Source organism: Haliotis rubra, unplaced genomic scaffold (genome assembly GCF_003918875.1).
Source record: "Haliotis rubra isolate DU_JTF1 unplaced genomic scaffold, ASM391887v1 Scf101, whole genome shotgun sequence".
In the NCBI taxonomy this organism is placed as follows: Eukaryota; Metazoa; Mollusca; class Gastropoda; order Lepetellida; family Haliotidae; genus Haliotis; species Haliotis rubra.
In genome coordinates this window covers 1,268,004-1,288,825 of record NW_025764904.1, presented here as the reverse complement: position 1 = coordinate 1,288,825, position 20,822 = coordinate 1,268,004, and the positions used below count along the sequence as shown (strand labels likewise).

The following is a 20,822-nucleotide window of genomic DNA, read 5'->3' as shown; positions in this document are numbered from 1 at the left end:
CTCAAAACGGATGGGGATGGATCTCCCATGTTTGTCTTTTGCGATGAAGTGTTCACCGTCAAGCATACAGATACTGCTTGACTGTGTGGACTTTTTGACTGCAAGGAATTCACATTATGATGCAATAAATCTGAAAGATCTTTTTTTCCCTTTTGAGCGGACATCTCATTGTTAGCTACCTGAGGGAAGTTCACCTGTACCATAAATTGTAACTATGTAATGTGAATGACGGATTGATTGTTTTTGAATTTGGTGCTATAACATTTTGTTCTTGTAAATAATAATGTAATGAATATACATGTAAAAAGAACTCATTTTTTGGACTTTGCTTTTGAAATGTGTATGACTTCAGATTTCATCTCGTAACTATATGGTAGGAATAATGCGGATGTGATGTAAAATCCAACTCAACTCAACTCAATTGGATGTTTCTTAACATGGTCTGAGTAGTATAGTGGATTAATGGCATGTGTTTTCAAGCACCAAATGTATTTAAATAACTACTTCTAGCAGTTGACTATATTCCACCACACTTTGTTTGTTACGGTCCCAAAATATAGACATACAATGTAATAACATTTTCACAAATCTCTATATTCTTACACTATCTGCATACAATTTGTGTGCTATCTGTTGAAAAAGCATATCTTCGTCTACCATCGACAGGACAATTCTGATCTTTTCTCCATGACCTTAACTTATCAAATGTTACAATAATCTATTTGTAGGCAGTTTTAACTAAAGCATGGGAATCATGACCTGGTCCTGTGCTGTTAAGGAAACACTACCCTTCGTGTATGACCTATCTGCAGCTGTTTAGTTTCATACACTATATCGATGTGTGATGCATTAGGACTTTGTCTTCTCTGCAGTGATCAGCCAGTGGACCGCATGGGCTGATGAGGGAACTTGCTCTACGACATGTGGGCCTGGAACAAAAACGCAGGGTCGGACACGGACTTGTACCCAATCTACCTGTTGCCCGGCCACCCTTTCATTACGTGAGACGAGAACAGTGGCCTGTGAGCTTTGTACATGTCCAAGTAAGTGGGAAAATGCCTTGTACTAAGTAATAAGGGAAAACTTCTATCATGTGTAATGCAGCCAGAACAATTTTTTCAACATTTTGATCAATGTAACTTATGCAAAAAGAACATCATATTTTGAGAAACATTTAGAAGAATGAGAGGGAATACAGACTTTCTGTTGAAGTTTCCATTTTAATTCAAACTATATATCAGAGGCAAAAGTCAAGATATATACACCATTTGGACATGAAAGTACAAATCTATACCACTCAAAAGAAGTTAAGGAACACATGCCCTTTTTCAAGAGAGTAGAGCTAATTTGCGATTTCCATGATTAAAAACAAAATATACTACTGTAAAGAAGTTAAAGAACGCCTATTTTTCATATGGTGGGTATTGAAACACACAGTCTTCCAGATGTGGGTGTTTATAAACTTTCACTGCAGTATATCACTAAATTACGTTGAAATCAATCCAATCCAGCATACAATTGTGTTTTCAACCCTCTGTATGAAAACCTGTTTCCTAATCTGCCAAGCCTAGTTCCATCACTTGGAATCAGAATTTAACCACATACATCTGCAGATAAAATTGATCTCAATATCATAGCACCTTATCGCCTCCTGTCTTCACCACCGTGGCAGATGATGAAGCCACAGGTGGATCTTACCCTCACCAAACTCAAAAGTCGGAAACAAATCCTTTGGTGTTCCAGCAGGAATCCAACCAGTTACGTTCCAAGTATAACACCCTTAGATCCATTTTCACAGACGGATCCAAGGATAATGGCCAAGTTGCCAGCGCCACAGTCATTGAATCCAAGACTGTCTCCTCAAGAATGCCCGACAGTAGTTCCATTTTTATTGCTGAGGCCAAAGCTATCTTTATGGCTGTGACCTATTTTCAACAGCAGAACCATTCCAAAAAACTTCTTCCGTCTTTACAGATTCATTATCTTGCCTTCAGGCACTTCAAAATGCGACTTCAAGTCATCCTATCATCCTAGACATTTTAGAACTTTACAACGATCTTTCTACTGGCCAATGTGACATCATGCTCTGCTGGTTGCCCGCTCACGTCGGCATAGCAGGTAACACAAAGGCCGATGCTGTAGCTAAAGCAGCTCTTGACAAGCCGTTATCTCCGCTGCTGATCCCACACAGTGACTTCAAACCCACTATCAAAAGTTATACCGAGGACCTCATGCAAAAAAAGGTGTGACACCCGTGTAGGAAGAAATAAACTTCATGAATTTAACCCAACAATTGGTTATATCCACTTGGGTTGTCAGTCAAGACGTGATGAGGTAACTTTACGATGATGTCGCATTGTCCAGTCGGTTTACGTATGACTATCTGCTCAAAACGGATGGGGATGGATCCCCATGTTTGTCTTTGCGATGAAGTGTTCACCGTCAAGCATACAGATACTGCTTGACTGTGTGGACTTTTGACTGCAAGGAATTCACATTATGATGCAATAAATCTGAAAGATCTTTTTTCCCTTTTGAGCGGACATCTCATTGTTAGCTACCTGAGGGAAGTTCACCTGTACCATAAATTGTAACTATGTAATGTGAATGACGGATTGATTGTTTTGAATTTGGTGCTATAACATTTTGTTCTTGTAAATAATAATGTAATGAATATACATGTAAAAAGAACTCATTTTTGGACTTTGCTTTTGAAATGTGTATGACTTCAGATTTCATCTCGTAACTATATGGCAGGAATAATGCGGATGTGATGTAAAATCCAACTCAACTCAACTCAATTGGATGTTTCTTAACATGGTCTGAGTAGTATAGTGGATTAATGGCATGTGTTTTCAAGCACCAAATGTATTTAAATAACTACTTCTAGCAGTTGACTATATTCCACCACACTTTGTTTGTTACGGTCCCAAAATATAGACATACAATGTAATAACATTTTCAAAAATCTCTATATTCTTACACTATCTGCATACAATTTGTGTGCTATCTGTTGAAAAAGCATATCTTCGTCTACCATCGACAGGACAATTCTGATCTTTTCTCCATGACCTTAACTTATCAAATGTTACAATAATCTATTTGTAGGCAGTTTTAACTAAAGCATGGGAATCATGACCTATCTGCAGCTGTTTAGTTTCATACGCTACGTCGATGTGTGATGCATTACGAACTTGGTCTTCTCTGCAGTGATCAGTCAGTGGACCGAGTGGGCTGATGAGGGAACCTGCTCTACGACCTGTGGGGCTGGAACAATAATGCAGGCTCGGACACGAACTTGTACCCAATCTACTTGCTGCCCGGCCAGCCTTTCATTACGTGAGACGAGATTAGTGTCCTGTGAGCTTTGTACATGTCCAGGTAAGTGGGAAAATGCCTTGTATTAAGTAATAAGGGAAAACGTCTATCATGTGTTATGCAGCAAGAACAATATTTTGCAACATTTTCATCAGTGTAACTGACGCAAAAAGAACATCATATTTTGAGAAATATTTAGAAAAATGAGAAGGAATATAATATGTATGTTGTAGTTTCCATGATAATTCAAACTATAAATCTGAGGGAAAAGTCAAGGATATATACACCATTTGGACCTAAAAGAACAAATATATACCACTCAAAAACCAGTTAAGGAACACATGCTCTTTTTCCAGAGCGTTGAGCAATCTTAGATTTCCATGATAAAAACAAAACACACTACTGTAATGAAGTTAAAGAACGCCCACGTTTTTCATATGGTGGGTATTGAAACACACAGTCTTCCAGATGTGGATGTTTCCTAACATGGTTTGACCCGTGAAGATCCGGGGTAGAATAGGTCTTCAGCAACCCATGTGCTTGCCATAAAAAAGGCGACTATCTTGTCGTAAGAGGCGACTAACGGGATCGGGTGGTCAGTTTCGCTGACTTGGTTGACACATGTCATCGGTTCCCAATTGCGCAGATCGATGCTCATGCTGTTGATGACTGGATTGTCTGGTCCAGACTCGATTATTTACAGACCGCCGCCATATAGCTGGAATATTGCTGAGTGCGGCGTAAAACTAAACTCACTCACTCACTCACCTAACATGGTTTGAGTAGTCTAGTCGATTAATGGCATTTGTTTTTCACTCACCTAATGTATATAAAATAACTACGTCTAGCACTTGACTATAAACTATCCCACTTACTTTGTTACAGTCCCAAAATATGGACATACCAACATTTTCAAAAAATCTATATATTTTTACACCATCTACATGCCATTTGTGTAATTTGTTCATGAAAATGTTCAGATATGTTAAAGATATGTAGAGCGACAATACCAAATTGGGAAAGGTACACCACCATACACCACTATTATCTTTATTAATACAGTGCATACAAAGTGTAAGGTGTATAACCTGATGGGATATCAACAATGTCCTCGAAAGTGAAAAATATATGATCTTTCAACATAAAAATGGATACATTCCGTACAGTATCCCAAATGATACCAAGTCCATGTAATTCTATGTTACAGCCCCGTTAGCTCAAATGCAAAGGTACTGCAAACCCATGGTTACATGAAGTAGTGAAAGGCTTGAAAATTGGGAGCAAAGACGAACTTTCTGCTGTATTTCCTTAAAAAAAAAAAAATCACGGAGGCAAAAACAAAGAATATGTGTACTAAGGAATTGTATAAATGTATTTCCATATTATATGAACGTAGCTCCTTTTCGAGTGCATGAATGAGTATGGTTTTACGCCACTTTGAGCTATATTCCAGCAATATCACGGCGGTGGATATCAGAAATGGTCTTCACACATAGCCCCCGTGTGGATAATCGAACCTGGGTCTTCAGCGTGACGAGCAGACGCTACACCACCGCCAAAGCTAGTTTTAGAGCAATCTCTTGAAAAGGCATACATTCGTCTACTATCGACAGGATATTTCTGATTATTCTCCTCCATTTTCTGATTTCATCAAAATTAATGTTACAATAATCATTTTTTAGGCAGTTTTAACTAAAGCATGGAAATCAGCACCTGATCCTGTGCTGTCCAAAAAATACCATTCTTTGCGTATGGCCTATCTGCAGCTGTTTAGTTTCATACACTATATCGATGTGTGATGCATTAGGAACTTGGTCTTCTCTGCAGTGATAAGCCAGTGGACCGAATGGACTGATGATGGAACGTGCTCTACGACCTGTGGGACTGGAACAAAAACGCAGGCTCGGACACGAACTTGTACCCAATCTACCTGTTGCCCAGCCGACCTTTCCTTACGTGAGACGAGAACTGTGTCCTGTGAGCTTTGTACATGTCCAGGTAAGTAGGTAAATGCCTTGTACTAAGTAATAAAGGAAAACCTTTTATCATGTGTAATGCAGCCAGAGCAATTGTTCAACATTTTCATCAGTGTAACTGACGCGAAAAGAACATCATATTTTGGGAAATATGTAGAAAAGTTAGAGGGAATATAAAATGTATGTTGTAGTTTCCATGATAATTCAAACTATAAATCTGAGGGAAAAGTCAAGGATATATACACCATTTGGACCCAAAAGTACAAATATATACCACTCAAAAACCAGATAAGGAACACATGCTCTTTTTCCAGAGCGTTGAGCAATCTTAGATTTCCATGATAAAAACAAAATATACTACTGTAAAGAAGTTAAATAACTACGTCTAGCAGTTGACTATAAACTATCCCAGTTACTTTGTTACAGTCCCAAAATATGGTCATACCAACATTTTCAAAAATCTGTATATTCTTACACTAGTTTCATACACTTGATCGATTTGTGATGCATTAGGAACTTGGTCTTCTCTGCAGTGATAAGCGAATGGACAGAATGGGCTGATGATGGAACTTGCTCTACGACCTGTGGGTCTGGAACAAAAACGCAGGCTCGGACACGAACTTGTACCCAATCTACCTGTTGCCCAGCCGACCTTTCCTTACGTGAGACGAGAACAGTGTCCTGTGAGCTTTGTACATGTCCAGGTAAGTAGGAAAATACCTTGTACTAAGTAATAAAGGAAAACCTTTTATCATGTGTAATGCAGCCAGAGCAATTTTTCAACATTTTCATCAGTGTAACTGACGCGAAAAGAACATCATCTTTTGGGAAATATGTAGAAAAGTTAGAGGGAATATAAAATGTCTGTTGTAGTTTCCATGATAATTCAAACTATAAATCTGAGGGAAAAGTCAAGGATATATACACCATTTGAACTCAAAAGTACAAATATATACCACTCAAAAACCAGTTAAGGAACACATGCTCTTTTTCCAGAGCGTTGAGCAATCTTAGATTTCCATGATAAAAACAAAATATACTACTGTAAAGAAGTTAAATAACTACGTCTAGCAGTTGACTATAAACTATCCCACTTACTTTGTTACAGTCCCAAAATATGGTCATACCAACATTTTCAAAAATCTGTATATTCTTACACTAGTTTCATACACTTGATCGATTTGTGATGCATTAGGAACTTGGTCTTCTCTGCAGTGATAAGCGAATGGACAGAATGGGCTGATGATGGAACTTGCTCTACGACCTGTGGGTCTGGAACAAAAACGCAGGCTCGGACACGAACTTGTACCCAATCTACCTGTTGCCCAGCCGACCTTTCCTTACGTGAGACGAGAACAGTGTCCTGTGAGCTTTGTACATGTCCAGGTAAGTAGGAAAATACCTTGTACTAAGTAATAAAGGAAAACCTTTTATCATGTGTAATGCAGCCAGAGCAATTTTTCAACATTTTCATCAGTGTAACTGACGCGAAAAGAACATCATCTTTTGGGAAATATGTAGAAAAGTTAGAGGGAATATAAAATGTCTGTTGTAGTTTCCATGATAATTCAAACTATAAATCTGAGGGAAAAGTCAAGGATATATACACCATTTGAACTCAAAAGTACAAATATATACCACTCAAAAACCAGTTAAGGAACACATGCTCTTTTTCCAGAGCGTTGAGCAATCTTAGATTTCCATGATAAAAACAAAATATACTACTGTAAAGAAGTTAAATAACTACGTCTAGCAGTTGACTATAAACTATCCCACTTACTTTGTTACAGTCCCAAAATATGGTCATACCAACATTTTCAAAAATCTTTATATTCTTACACTAGTTTCATACACTTTATCGATGTGTGATGCATTAGGAACTTGGTCTTCTCTGCAGTGGTAAGCGAATGGACAGAATGGACTGATGATGGAACGTGCTCTACGACCTGTGGGGCTGGAACAAAAGCGCAGGCTCGGACACGAACTTGTACCCAATCTACCTGTTGCCCAGCCGACCTTTCCTTACGTGAGACGAGAACAGTGTCCTGTGAGCTTTGTACATGTCCAGGTAAGTAGGAAAATACCTTGTACTAAGTAATAAAGGAAAACCTTTTATCATGTGTAATGCAGCCAGAGCAATTTTTCAACATTTTCATCAGTGTAACTGACGCGAAAGAACATCATATTTTGGGAAATATGTAGAAAAGTTAGAGGGAATATAAAATGTCTGTTGTAGTTTCCTTGATAATTCAAACTATAAATCTGAGGGAAAAGTCAAGGATATATACACCATTTGAACTCAAAAGTACAAATATATACCACTCAAAAGCCAGTTAAGGAACACATGCTCTTTTTCCAGAGCGTTGAGCAATCTTAGATTTCCATGATAAAAACAAAATATACTACTGTAAAGAAGTTAAATAACTACGTCTAGCAGTTGACTATAAACCATCCCACTTACTTTGTTACAGTCCCAAAATATGGTCATACCAACATTTTCAAAAATCTGTATATTCTTACACTAGTTTCATACACTTTATCGATGTGTGATGCATTAGGAACTTGGTCTTCTCTGCAGTGATAAGCGAATGGACAGAATGGGCTGATGATGGAACTTGCTCTACGACCTGTGGGGCTGGAAGAAAAACGCAGGCTCGGACACGAACTTGTACCCAATCTACCTGTTGCCCAGCCGACCTTTCCTTACGTGAGACGAGAACAGTGTCCTGTGAGCTTTGTACATGTCCAGGTAAGTAGGAAAATACCTTTTACTAAGTAATAAAGGAAAACCTTTTATCATGTGTAATGCAGCCAGAGCAATTTTTCAACATTTTCATCAGTGTAACTGACGCGAAAAGAACATCATCTTTTGGGAAATATGTAGAAAAGTTAGAGGGAATATAAAATGTATGTTGTAGTTTCCATGATAATTCAAACTATAAATCTGAGGGAAAAGTCAAGGATATATACACCATTTGAACTCAAAAGTACAAATATATACCACTCAAAAACCAGTTAAGGAACACATGCTCTTTTTCCAGAGCGTTGAGCAATCTTAGATTTCCATGATAAAAACAAAATATACTACTGTAAAGAAGTTAAATAACTACGTCTAGCAGTTGACTATAAACCATCCCACTTACTTTGTTACAGTCCCAAAATATGGTCATACCAACATTTTCAAAAATCTTTATATTCTTACACTAGTTTCATACACTTTATCGATGTGTGATGCATTAGGAACTTGGTCTTCTCTGCAGTGATAAGCGAATGGACAGAATGGGCTGATGATGGAACTTGCTCTACGACCTGTGGGGCTGGAACAAAAGCGCAGGCTCGGACACGAACTTGTACCCAATCTACCTGTTGCCCGGCCGACCTTTCCTTACGTGAGACGAGAACAGTGTTCTGTGAGCTTTGTACATGCCCAGGTTAGTAGAAAAGCCTTAGAGTATAGTGATTAGGGAAGGCATGTAAATATGTACTACATGCATGTGTAATGGAGCTGAGTGACAGTGTGCCTTCCCAAGGGAATGTGATGTTGTGTTCTTATGTTGAGAAGCTTTATAGTATGTGTATAAAGAGTATACTCTCAATAGGTTGAAGGAGAGGAAATATTCCGTTATAAAGTCACACATTTTATCAAATATTAGTGACAGAGATGAGACATCGCAATATGAAAACATGACTGTTTGCTGAGGATGGGACTATTTACAGACTGCTGTCATGCTGTGGATGTAGTCAGGGAAGCTAATATTATGAATTGAGTAAACGTAAATTGAAATATTTAATTGAATTTAATTACAAACCACTGTCAGTTACGTGTGAAAATCATGATGTCAACCTTTGAGTCACAAACTAACAGGAAATAGCTTAAAACCGCAGAGGGAATCATGTCATATGTAACCAACCTTGATAACAATGGATTTGCCTTTGCAATGGATCTGTACTTGCTGCACTGACGCTCAAAATAGCATTATCAAGGGTTACAAAATCTTTTTACTCTGTCTTGATTTCATATAGTGATCGGCCCTTGGTGCCCTTGGACTAATAGTGGTCAGTGTTCGGTGTCGTGTGGAAGTGGGACAAAGATGCAGTTCCGTACTCGCGTCTGCAATAATACTTGTACTCCCCCAGACTGTGTTACCCGCGAGGAGAGAACAGTCAACTGCAGCAAATATCCGTGTCGTAAGTATGAGGAGAAAACCATCTGTGTGATATTTCATATCAACTGTTTCAATCTTGTTCACTGAAGATGGAACAAAATTATATTTATACACATCAGACCATCCAGCATGCTCAGTGTCATTTACCCCCCACCCTCTCCGATATTAAAGCTCGGTCTATAAGTATACGCTTAAATTCTTAGTCAGCTTCCTACAAAACGCCATGAACCATATGCGGCTAATTATTAATGTAACAGCGTCAAGATTTTCTGCAAACCATATCAAATAACAGAGTGAACTGTAATGTACCGTTGATAAATGGAGGTTCGCCGCACTCAGCAATATTCCAGCTAACTGTAAATAATCTAGTGCGGACCAGACAATTCATTAATCAAGAGGATGCACATCCATGTAGGCCATTTAGCCACGATGGCATGTGTCAACCAATTAAGCGAGCCTCGCCATCCGATCAGAAAGCGTGACTCGGATTTCCCCTGTGATAATCTAGTTATTTTATTGTACTTCGTCGACAGGTTGTTGTAATTTAATTCCATTTATTATCAATTTATAACTTTTTAAGTCACGATATGGCTGAAATATTGACGATGTGACTATAAATCTTAACTCACTCTAACCAGTGTTCACATGTTTGCACTATAAGATTTAGTCGTTAATTTTGGTTACCTTACTTAAGATGAAAAAAGCCAGATTTGGAACATTTTACTTCAATTTCTTTAATACTATTCCACTCTTTATAAATGGGGGTGATGGAATAAATCACATAGACCAAATTTGTTAATGTCACAGGTTGTTTCTATTTCAAAAGAAGTCACGAATCCTTTAGTGTTTAAATTACGAACAGAGAGTTTCAGCAGAAGTATTTTTCAGACTTTTTTCGACTTGTTTGTGCTTCTTTGCAAGAAACATTGAAGCATGGCCCTCGAATGTATGGGTTTGCATTGGTCTGTTGAATCGTTTCATCAGCAATCACATTCAGTTGTTCATAGTTATTCATAGCATCCCTAGCATCCTGTGCTTTTCATAAGCGGCGACAACATGAAGCGGTCAAAATGACTGATCTTTGACCCACATCCGGGTTAGAATTGATCTTGAGCAACTCATGCGACTAACAGGGTCGGGTGGTCAGGCTACCTGACTTGGCTGACACATGTCATCGCATTTCAGTTGCGTAGATCGATGCTGATGATGTTGATCACTGGACTCGAATATTTACAGACCGCCTCCATATAGCTGGAATATATTCTGAGTGCGGCGTTGAATAAACACGATAAAACGTATCCGTTGTGAGGGTTTTCTCAATAAATAAAAACTGCACATCAATGTATCGCATCGCAATTAATCGGATAAGGATTTTTTTCAATCATTGGATTGGTTGGTCAAGATTGGATTATTAAAGTACTGTCGGAAATAGAAAAAAAACCCCTGGTTTTTCGCATTTATATCTGCAATTTATGTAGTTAATGTGAAAGTGTGAAATATCTGTTAAACTAAGTTCGGCCTAACTACATTCTCAGTGGTAGGTAGATAGGAAATGTAGAAAAAGGACTTTACTGAAGAGAGATTAGTGCCGAAATGAGCAATGCGGGTTTTTTTAAAGTCCAAAGCGATTTATTTGGAACAGAGCATGACTTTATGCAAATTAGTGTGCGATGTGATTGTATTACAAAGGCCACTTTTCAAATGCCCATTCCAAAATTAAACTTAGCTTCATTATAAACAATAGCTGACGTAAAAAATGATAACTTTAATACTGAAACTATTAAGGATGCAGCTACCATGGAGTCTCACTATCACTACAAAAACAAACAGATAGGAGGAGTCGTCTCAAACGGTGTGTCAGGACGGGTGTCACAGACGGTGGTTGGGATCGGGCTCAGCCAGGTATGACGACGGAAAGAGATATCAGCTGAAATAAGATAATCCTTTAGGGGAATTAAACTGGTGAGGCAAACGGCATGTCATAGCAATTTACAAATAATATCCAGTCCTGTCCATCATCGGGTGGTTATGCCACCTATATATTTTGAGACATTTAATGCGATGGCTGATTTAAGCTTTTCTATGGGTATCATACTCTTTTACATATCCCAACATAAACCTTATGAAAGAAAGACACGTAAGATGTTAATCAATACATGAGACATGTTTAACACACCTGACAAAGCATAAAATATATTTGAGATGACCCCTTGCGCCTGCAGGCAGCACATGTATTTCATGCCAGGTGAGTCGACGGTCCGTCGTCATACCTGGCTGAGCGACCTAATTGCCATCTATAGTCTGATCTATTGTTTTCAGAAGCTGTTCGTATTTTTTTTTCTAAGTTTTGCTCCATTTTACGAGTAAACATGCATTTCTGGATATTCTATTACGCATCATACTGAAGGTCCAGTTAGGCCGATGTGGGTTATTTCGCCATTCTATTTACAATTGTGTAAATTTTAGGGATACAGAGTTATAGCCTAAAAACAGGGTTTTTTTCTATTTCCGACAGTACTTAGTGTCAGTCGTGATGTAACTGAAATCATGCTTTTGTGCTGCAGCTGCTCCGTGGTCAGCATCGTCGATATGGAACAGATTTACGGTGAGGCATGGATATCACTTTGGGACAAGATTGCCTCGTTACAGACAATCGTCAGGACACCACAGATGGGGGTACAGGTCAAGATGGTTTGGATGAAAGCACGGACGGAAAAGCAAGTATTACCATGGTTAGTGAGTGAGTGAGTGACTTTAGTTTTACGCCGCTTTTAGCAGTATTCCGGCAATAGCACCAGAAATGAGCTTCACACATTGTACCCATATGGGGATTCGAACCTGGGTCCTCGGCGTCACGAGCAAACGCTTTGACCACTAGGCTATCCCACCGCCCCTCATCATGGTAAGGATTTATAAACATCTCGCAGGGACAGTGGCAGTCGCTTTAATCCACCAATGTCTGCTCAGATGACACGGCATATGGCCACTTCAAGAGGGCCATTGTTCTAAAGTGATCCGTTATTGGGGGAAGGGGTGTTGAGATCCTGCACGTGAATAAGTTGTTCCTTACTACCAATGCTTACCCCTAGTGTACCCATTTGCATCGTGAAAAATCTACTCAGAAGGCTGAAGATGACCTGATGAAACTTAAGTGTTAACATGGACTGAGTTACAAAGTGTATCACTCGACAATGAGGGTACCCATGAAGGTCCGGGTTAAACACATGTCATCGCATCCCAAATGCGTAGATCGATGCTCATGTTGTTGACCACTGGATTGTCAGGTCCAGATTCAATTATTTACAGGCCGCCGGCATATAGCTGGAATATTGCTGAGTGCGGCGTAACACTGATATCAATCACAGGACCAGTGGTTAAATACAGCGTTAAGTATTAAACTCTTTGGGGCTTAATTCAGATAGACTTTGTTCGAATTGTGATGTTTGTTTGCACTCGGCTAATGGTCCAGCTATACGACGTTAGTCTGTGAAATAATCCAATCTGGATCAGTCAAACCAGTGATCAACATCATGAGCATCTAAGATGAGATACGTAAACATGTGTCAACCAAGTCAGCGAGTCTGACCACCCGATCCCGTTAATTACCGTTACATATTATGACAAGCATTGGATGCTGAAGACCAATTTTACTAATGTGCCCAGGTATTTTTTTCTAGGGGGTACAACACAACCCTGACTTCCACGGATTTACTATCTCTGGGAAACCACACTCACTTACTCACTCACTCATTCAGTCCTTGGGACAACGTTTTATAGTAACTTGCTTCTTTAACAAATCGATAGATGTCATTTGTCATTGTGTCAAACTTCAGCGCCACCATTCAGTTAACTGAGAAAAGTGGTTGACACATACATAATTACATATGATTTTGTCAGTGTTAACTGGTTGTCTTTTATACAATACATTAATTCTAATCTGTTGCAGATGACTAGACGGACCACCCCAGAAGCAACTATGTAAAGCCCGCCCAAACGATCCAAATAAAATATGCAGCATACTTAATTGTCACGTTATTAATATTCAACAACACCAGGCGAGTGACAGAATTCGTCATGTTTCATTCTTGAACAAAACCCTTACCTGTCTCAGTTCCTGTATCTGTGAAATGGGTACTAGAGCGGACCGACCACAACCATTTCATAACCAATATACTTCTGACGTAAGCGGGGCGGCGGGGTAGCCTGGTGGTCAAAGCGTTCGCGCGTCACGCCGAAGACCCGGTTTCAATTTCCCATATGGGTACAATGTGTGAAGCCCATTTCTGGTGTCCCCTGCCGTGATATTGGTGGAATATTGCTTAAAGCGGGGTAAAACAAAACTCACTCTGATGCAAGCACTTCACTTCTGATTACAATATCAGAAGCATGTTTTGCTATCAAGTGTTTGCAAAAAGACCCATGCGCAAATATGTATCTATTTACCTTTAAAGATGCATGTGTCCCCCCCCTGTGTATTGGAAACATCCCGACTTGGACAGACGACGTTCTGGTTTACAATTCGTGAAGAAATGTCAAAACTCCTTCCAAAGCCTCACGAAAAATTCAGACAAAGCATCAATCGATTGTACAATTTCCATTGCTTCGGCATGTGTTTACGAATCACTATTTAGTTCTTCCACTTAGATTTGTTTGTTGTTTTACGCCACACTCAGCAATATTCAAACTGTATTGTAAGCAAATCGAACATGAACCATAAAATCCAGTGATGAACATAACGAGCATCAATCTACGCGATTATGATACGTTTGTTGGTTGTATAACGCCGCACTCAGCAATATGGCAGCGGTCTGTAAATACTCAAGACTGGACCTGACAATTCTGTCATCTACATCATAAGCATCGCTCTACGCAAGTGGGATACGATGACATGCGTCAACCAAGTCAACGAGCCTGACTATCCGAACCCGTTAGTCGCCTCTTACGACATGCACATTTATTCGGACACTGAGTGTTTGGTATATCCTTGGGTGTTCAGTCATCTCTGCTTAAACCGTAACCAATGCTATTGCATATACCCAGAATACTATCAGCTCATTAAGGATCCGCATCCTTTCTTTTTACTTCAGCCTTCACTCGTTAACGCTTCCTTGTATCTTAAGCAATGTGTTGTTAACTGGCTTCCCCGTGCTATTGCATGTCTGTCTACCATTGTGCTGTACAAACACTTCCTCACACTTGTATATATGCCTCTCATTACATACTCTGCTCACCATTTACTTGATGGCAGTGGTAGAACCCACACACAAACGTCGACCCACTGTACTAAACACGTTTTTTTTATCCATATATTGTTATCCTTCCTGACTGCTCCAACTTCTAAATGACGCCCAAAGAAGTTACGCATAATGTATTTTCACGTCTGGTGACACATCATTGTGCAAGTGGTATGCAAGCCTGACTTTGGCAAAGGGAAACATACCAAGTTTACCAAGTCTATAAACTAGTGGTGGTGTGTGGTCCTGTGCTCAAAGCTCAGGTCACGAATCAGTTAAAGTTAAGCAACGGCGAGGTCGGACAGTCCTTCGATGGGTGACCGTGTTTGGCAGCTTGACTCCTGAGAGTTTCTAGGACTTCAGTCCTGCCCCACAACGAAGCACATGTGACACATGTGGTCTCACCTTAGGCAAGTGAGTTTGTTCAAATTTGCCTCTGTTCACCCAGCAGAAAATGGGTACCCAGTGGGATAAGTCATATGACTACAACCTTCTAGCGCCTAACAGGCAGCTTGGGTTATCCAGGATAATAATCAACAGATTCTGAGTTAGCACCGCGAGCAATCACTTGGTGTTTGGAGACTGTGCGCTATAGAAGATGACCTATTATTGCTAACTAGCTACTTTAGATATCCTAAGTGATTTCTAGTTTAACCAGGTGAATCTAATTCCTCAGCTGAACAGAAACGATATGTACTTATTCATCATTCGTCTGTAGAGTGCATAATCTGAAAACGTTCTCAAAGCAGTGCAATAGAAAGTACAAGGGCAGCCGTGATTCCTGTGTTATTCAGTGTATTACTTATTTGCCCATTTTCTACTTATTTTCTATTTTACTCGAGCGTTCACACATTCACATCGTTGCACTCGACATGAAAATATGGCGTGAAAATCAATGAAAACAAATACATGTATATCAACTACAGTGTAGCCAGTTGATATATAAATATTAATCCTAATCTTATTATTTCTGCCAAGGTAATCCCCTGTTACACACACAAGGGTGTGTAAGTGAAATGAAATAAAGCAAATGACTACCTAACGATTATGTGCCATACCATATTATTTAGGAGTTGAGTTGAGTTGGGCTTTACGTCACATCGGCATATAGTGACGAGAACAAGGCTGCATTAATATACATTGTAAGTACAAAGTGGTTTCGTTTCAAAAACATACATTCATTTCGTTGTCATTTTAGAACAGAGAATGTCATAGCATTAAATTGAAAAGCAGGTAAATTCGTTAGTGGCATTACACAGTTACAATTTATGATATAGATCAACTTCCCTCAGGTAGTTCTGTATCAGATGAGCGCTCACGCTGGAGAACAGATCTTTCAGATTGGTTGCGTGATAATGCGAGTCCCTTGCAGTTGTAAAATCCACACAGTCAAGCAGAATATGCTTGACGGTGAAAGCCTCATCGCAGGAGTGACATATGGGGGGTCCATCCCCATCCGTTTTTAGCAGATAGTCATGTGTAAACCGACTGTGTCCAATACGACATCGTCGTAAAATTACTTAATCACGTCTTGACTGGCAACCCAAGTAGGTATAACCGATTGTTGGCTTCAATTCATGGAGTTTGTTTCTTCCTACTTGAGTGTCCCACCTTTTTTGCATCAAGTCCCGAGTATAACTTTTGATAGTTGGTTTGAAATCACTGTACGGGATTTGCAGTGGAGATAGGGGCTTTTCAAGAGCTGCTTTTGCTGCAGCATCGGCCTAAGTGTTACCTGCTATGCCGACGTGACCCGGCAACCAGCAGAGGACGATGTCATATTGGCCAGTAGAAAGGTCGTTGTACAGTTCTAATATGTCCAGGATGATTGGGTGACTTGAAGTCACGTTTAGAAGTGCTTGAAGGCAGGATAATGAATCTGTAAAAACGATAAAGTTTTTGGACTGATTTTGCTGTTGAATGTAGGTCAAAGCTGAGAAGATAGCTTTGGCTTCAGCAGTGAAAATGGAACTGTTGTCGGGGATCCTAGAGGAGACAGTCTTGGCTCCAATGACTGTAGCGCTGGCAACTTGGCCACCGTCCTTGGATCCGTCTGTGAAAATGGATCTGTGAGTGTTATACTTCGAACGTAACTGGTTGTATTCCTGTTGGAACACCAAGGGATTTGTTTCAGACTTTTTGAGTTTGGTGAGGGTAAGATCGACCTGTGGTTTCACCATTTGCCATGGTGGTGAGGACAGAAGTCGGTATGGTGCAATGATGTTGAGATCAAGTTTAGCTGCAGATATGTGTGGTTTGATCCTGATTCCAAGTGGTGGAACCAGGCTTGGCAGTTTAGGAAATAAGTTTTCATAGAGCGGGTTGAAAACACAACTGTATGCTGGATTGGACTCATTTGAACGTAATTTAGTGATATACTGCAGTGAGAGTTTAATGCGGCGTTGTTCAAGGGAAGGTTCATTGGCCTCCGCATATAGACTGTCTACCGGAGAGGTCCTAAAAGTTCCCAGGCAGAGCCTCAGCCCTTGGTGGTGGATAGAGTCTAATTTTTCTAAATTGCTTTTGCAGGCTCCACCGTAGACAATGGAGCCATAATCTAGTTTACTGCGAACTAATGATCTGTACAAGTGAAGGAGGGTGGTCTGATCCCCTCCCCACTCTGTATTTGAAACTACTTTTAGCAAGTCTAGAGCCTTCAAACACTTTGTTTTCAAATAGTTTATGTGTGGTAAGAATGTCAGGTGGCGGTCGACTATGAGTCCAAGGAATTTGGCCTCTTCTACTACCTTGATGGGAGTACCATCTAAAGTTAGGTCTGGATCCTTGTGTGGTTTGTATTTACGACAAAAGTGAATACAATTTGTTTTGGATTTTGAAAACTTAAAACCATTTTCATTGGCCCATTTTTGGATTTTGTTAAGACAGAGTTGTAGCTGCCTTTCTATTGTGTGCATGTTCTTACCACGACATGAAATATTGAAGTCATCCACGAAAAGGGACCCAGCAACGCAACTGTTCAGAACGTTAGTGAGGCTGTTAATTTTTATGCTAAAAAGTGTGACAGACAGGATGCTGCCTTGGGGGACGCCCTGATGTTGGTGGAAATAGTCAGACAGTGTGGAACCCACCCGAACTTCAAATTGTCTGTTATTTAAAAACCGAGATATGAATTGAGGTAGTCTACCCCTCAATCCAAACTCGTGTAAATCTTTTAGGATACCATGTTTCCACGTTGTATCATATGCTTTTTCTAAATCGAAAAAGATAGATACTGCATGTTGTTTGTTGACAATGGAGTTTTTGATGAATGATTCGAGACGCACCAGATGGTCAATGGTACTTCGTTTTTTTCGGAAACCACATTGAAGGTCACTGAGGAGGTTATTGGTCTCCAAGTACCAGATTAATCGATTGTTGACCATGCGCTCCATGGTTTTGCAAACGCAGCTAGTTAGTGATATAGGACGGTAGTTTGAGGGATCAGTATGATCGCGACCGGGTTTTGGTATAGGGATGATAATGGCATTGTGCCACGAAGGGGGAAAGTGTCCGGATGTCCAGATGTCATCAAATATATTTAGGAGTGTTTCCAAGCCTGTGTCAGGGAGGTGTTTCAGAAGCTGATAATGGATTTCATCAGCTCCTGCCGCAGTGTCGTGAGCCGGTCCTAGGGCAGTACGTAATTCATGAGGAGGAGGAGTGGTTTGCCAAAGTTTCGCCAAGTTTGTTTGCAATTTCAGATTTATTTGTTAGAAGGGAGTCACCATCTTTCAGGTGGTGAACTCCTGATTTTGACCCTTTGCCCTTGATCTTTTGAATCATGTTCCACACCTTGGACATGGGTGTGCGGGAGTTGATTTTTGACACATATTTCCTCCATGACCGGCGTTTAGTTTGTTTTAAGGTACGTTTTGCCCTGGCATTTGTCATTTTAACAGCATTCAGGTTATGCACTGTAGGACGTTGTCGGAAATATTTTTCCGCCTTCTTCCTATTTTTCCTAGCTTGTTTGCAGTTTGTATCAAACCATGGTTTGCGTATGTGCGGGTTTGCAGAGGACTTAGGAATACTTTTGTCTCCAATGGCATTTAGGACGTCTGAAAATAGTTCCATGGGGTCAGGAACATTCCTGAAGTTGTCCGGTTTAAGTTTTTCTGAACATAGGGTTTGGAATAAAGGCCAATTGGCCTTAGTAAAATTCCATCTTGTTGATGGTGGTTCGTCCGTGGGGTTGATAGGAGTAAGAATTTTTGGGAAGTGGTCGCTTCCACAAAGGTCGTCATGGACCAACCATTCAAACTCATTTAAAAGATTAGAATCTGTAAGTGATAGATCGAGAGCAGAGTAGAATCCAGTGGCAGGATGGAGGTAGGTGTTTGATCCATCGTTGAAGACGCATACATCATTATTGGAGAGAAACTCTTCAAGGACCTTTCCCTTACTATTTGTATCAGTACTCCCCTATAGGGGGTTATGGCCGTTGAAGTCGCCCATGATTATGCAGGGCTTTGGGAGTTGATCGTATAAGTTCTGAAGATCTGTTAGGCGGACAGTTGAGGTGGGAGGGAGATAGAGGGAACATAGTGTAAACCCTATGTTCAGAGTCATGCGGACAGCAACAGTTTGTAGGTTGGTGTTAAGTGGAACGGGGCTATGGAGGATGCCCTGCCTCACCAGGATAGAAGTGCCTCCTGTAGCTTTTACACCGGGAGGAGAAAAGGAGTGGTAGGAACTGTACCGACGGATGTCAAATTTATCTGACCTTTTTAGGTAGGTTTCTTGGAGACAAAACGCGGATGGTTTGAAGTCTTGAATCAATAACTGTAATTCATTATAATTATTCTTAAGTCCTCTGCAATTCCATTGGATCATGTTTTGTGGATTCATGGTGCTTCCACTGGTGACATGTCACGTGAACGTGAGAAAGCGTTTGATGAACTCCTATTGGTGTCTGGTGGAGATGGAGTTACCTCCGTATCCAGAGGGCCAAAGGAGTTATGGACCTCGATGGGGACCTCTGAGGGAGAGGTGGCCTTTGGTTTTGTGTTTGGCGGTTGTTCAAGTTGCTTTAGTCTCTCTAGCCTCTTTTTTTCCCGTTTTCTGCGCGCAGTTTCTGTTTCTGGTTTTGGCATTTGTTCTGGTGTTTGTGATTCAGAGGTTTTGACTTTTGGCGTTGGAGATGGTGTGGCTGAGATGGGCTCATTTGTGTTGAGTTCAGTTGGCTGAGAAGACGTTATCCATGTCAGGTCGGTCTGACATGAGATAGTTGCAGTAGTGATAGAAGGACGGGAGACAGCAGAAGAGTAGGTGGTGGTTGAAGGGGCTGCAGTTAAACTTGCAACCCTCTTCTTCGCTTCATGAAAGGAGATATTTTCTTTGTGCTTGATCTTTAGGATCTCGGATTCGCGTTTCCACACTGGGCAAAACTTGGAAGAGGCCATATGGTTACCACCGCAGTTCGTGCACTTCACTTCCTTAGTACAGTCGTTGCCTTCGTGCTTGTCACCACAGCAATAACAAACAGCAGAGGAACGACAGGACTTGGATCCATGTCCGAACTTTTGGCAGTTGTAGCACCGGAGTGGATTGGGGACATACACCTCCACACCAATGCTACAATAACCAGCTTTAATCGAGTCGGGAATGTTTGCTCGCGCGAACGTGAAGAGATAGGTGTTCGTTGGTTGAACAACACCGTCCTTTTTGAAGGTGAATCGTTTTACGGCTGTGACGGATTGCTGAGAGAGTTCCTTGACAATTTGTTTTTCAGTCATGTCAGACAGGCATCGAGCTCTGTCCCGTACAATGCCTCTACACGAGTTAAGTGTTTTGTGTGCTGAGACAGCGACCTTGATATTGACAAATTCTTGTATTTTGAGGAGATTTAGTGATTGGTGTTTCCGGGTACATTCTATCAGGAGAGAGCCAGATCTAAGTTTTGTAACATTGGCAACCTCTCCGCAGATACCAGCGATATTTGGAGATTGCAAAATGGTTCAATTGCAAAGGTTGCTTGTCACAAGCCTCAATGATCAGGAAACGTGGCCAGTAGTCGGGTCGGAGGGGCGTACTCTCGTCAGACGAGGAGTTGTCATCGTCCATGTGTCTTCGTTTTGAACCGGGGTATTGGGAAGCCATGTCGTTAGTAATGTGGTTCGGCATCCCCT

General features: G+C 40.5%; 1 long non-coding RNA gene across 1 annotated transcript; it reads left to right on the top strand.

Moving 5' to 3' along the window:
* The first annotated feature begins 12,030 nt into the window (after positions 1 to 12,030).
* Positions 12,031 to 13,463, top strand: LOC124268877. The gene is made up of 2 exons (XR_006896364.1): positions 12,031 to 12,192; positions 13,407 to 13,463. It is a non-coding gene; the product is annotated as an uncharacterized LOC124268877 (long non-coding RNA).
* Positions 13,464 to 20,822: the final 7,359 nt, after the last annotated feature.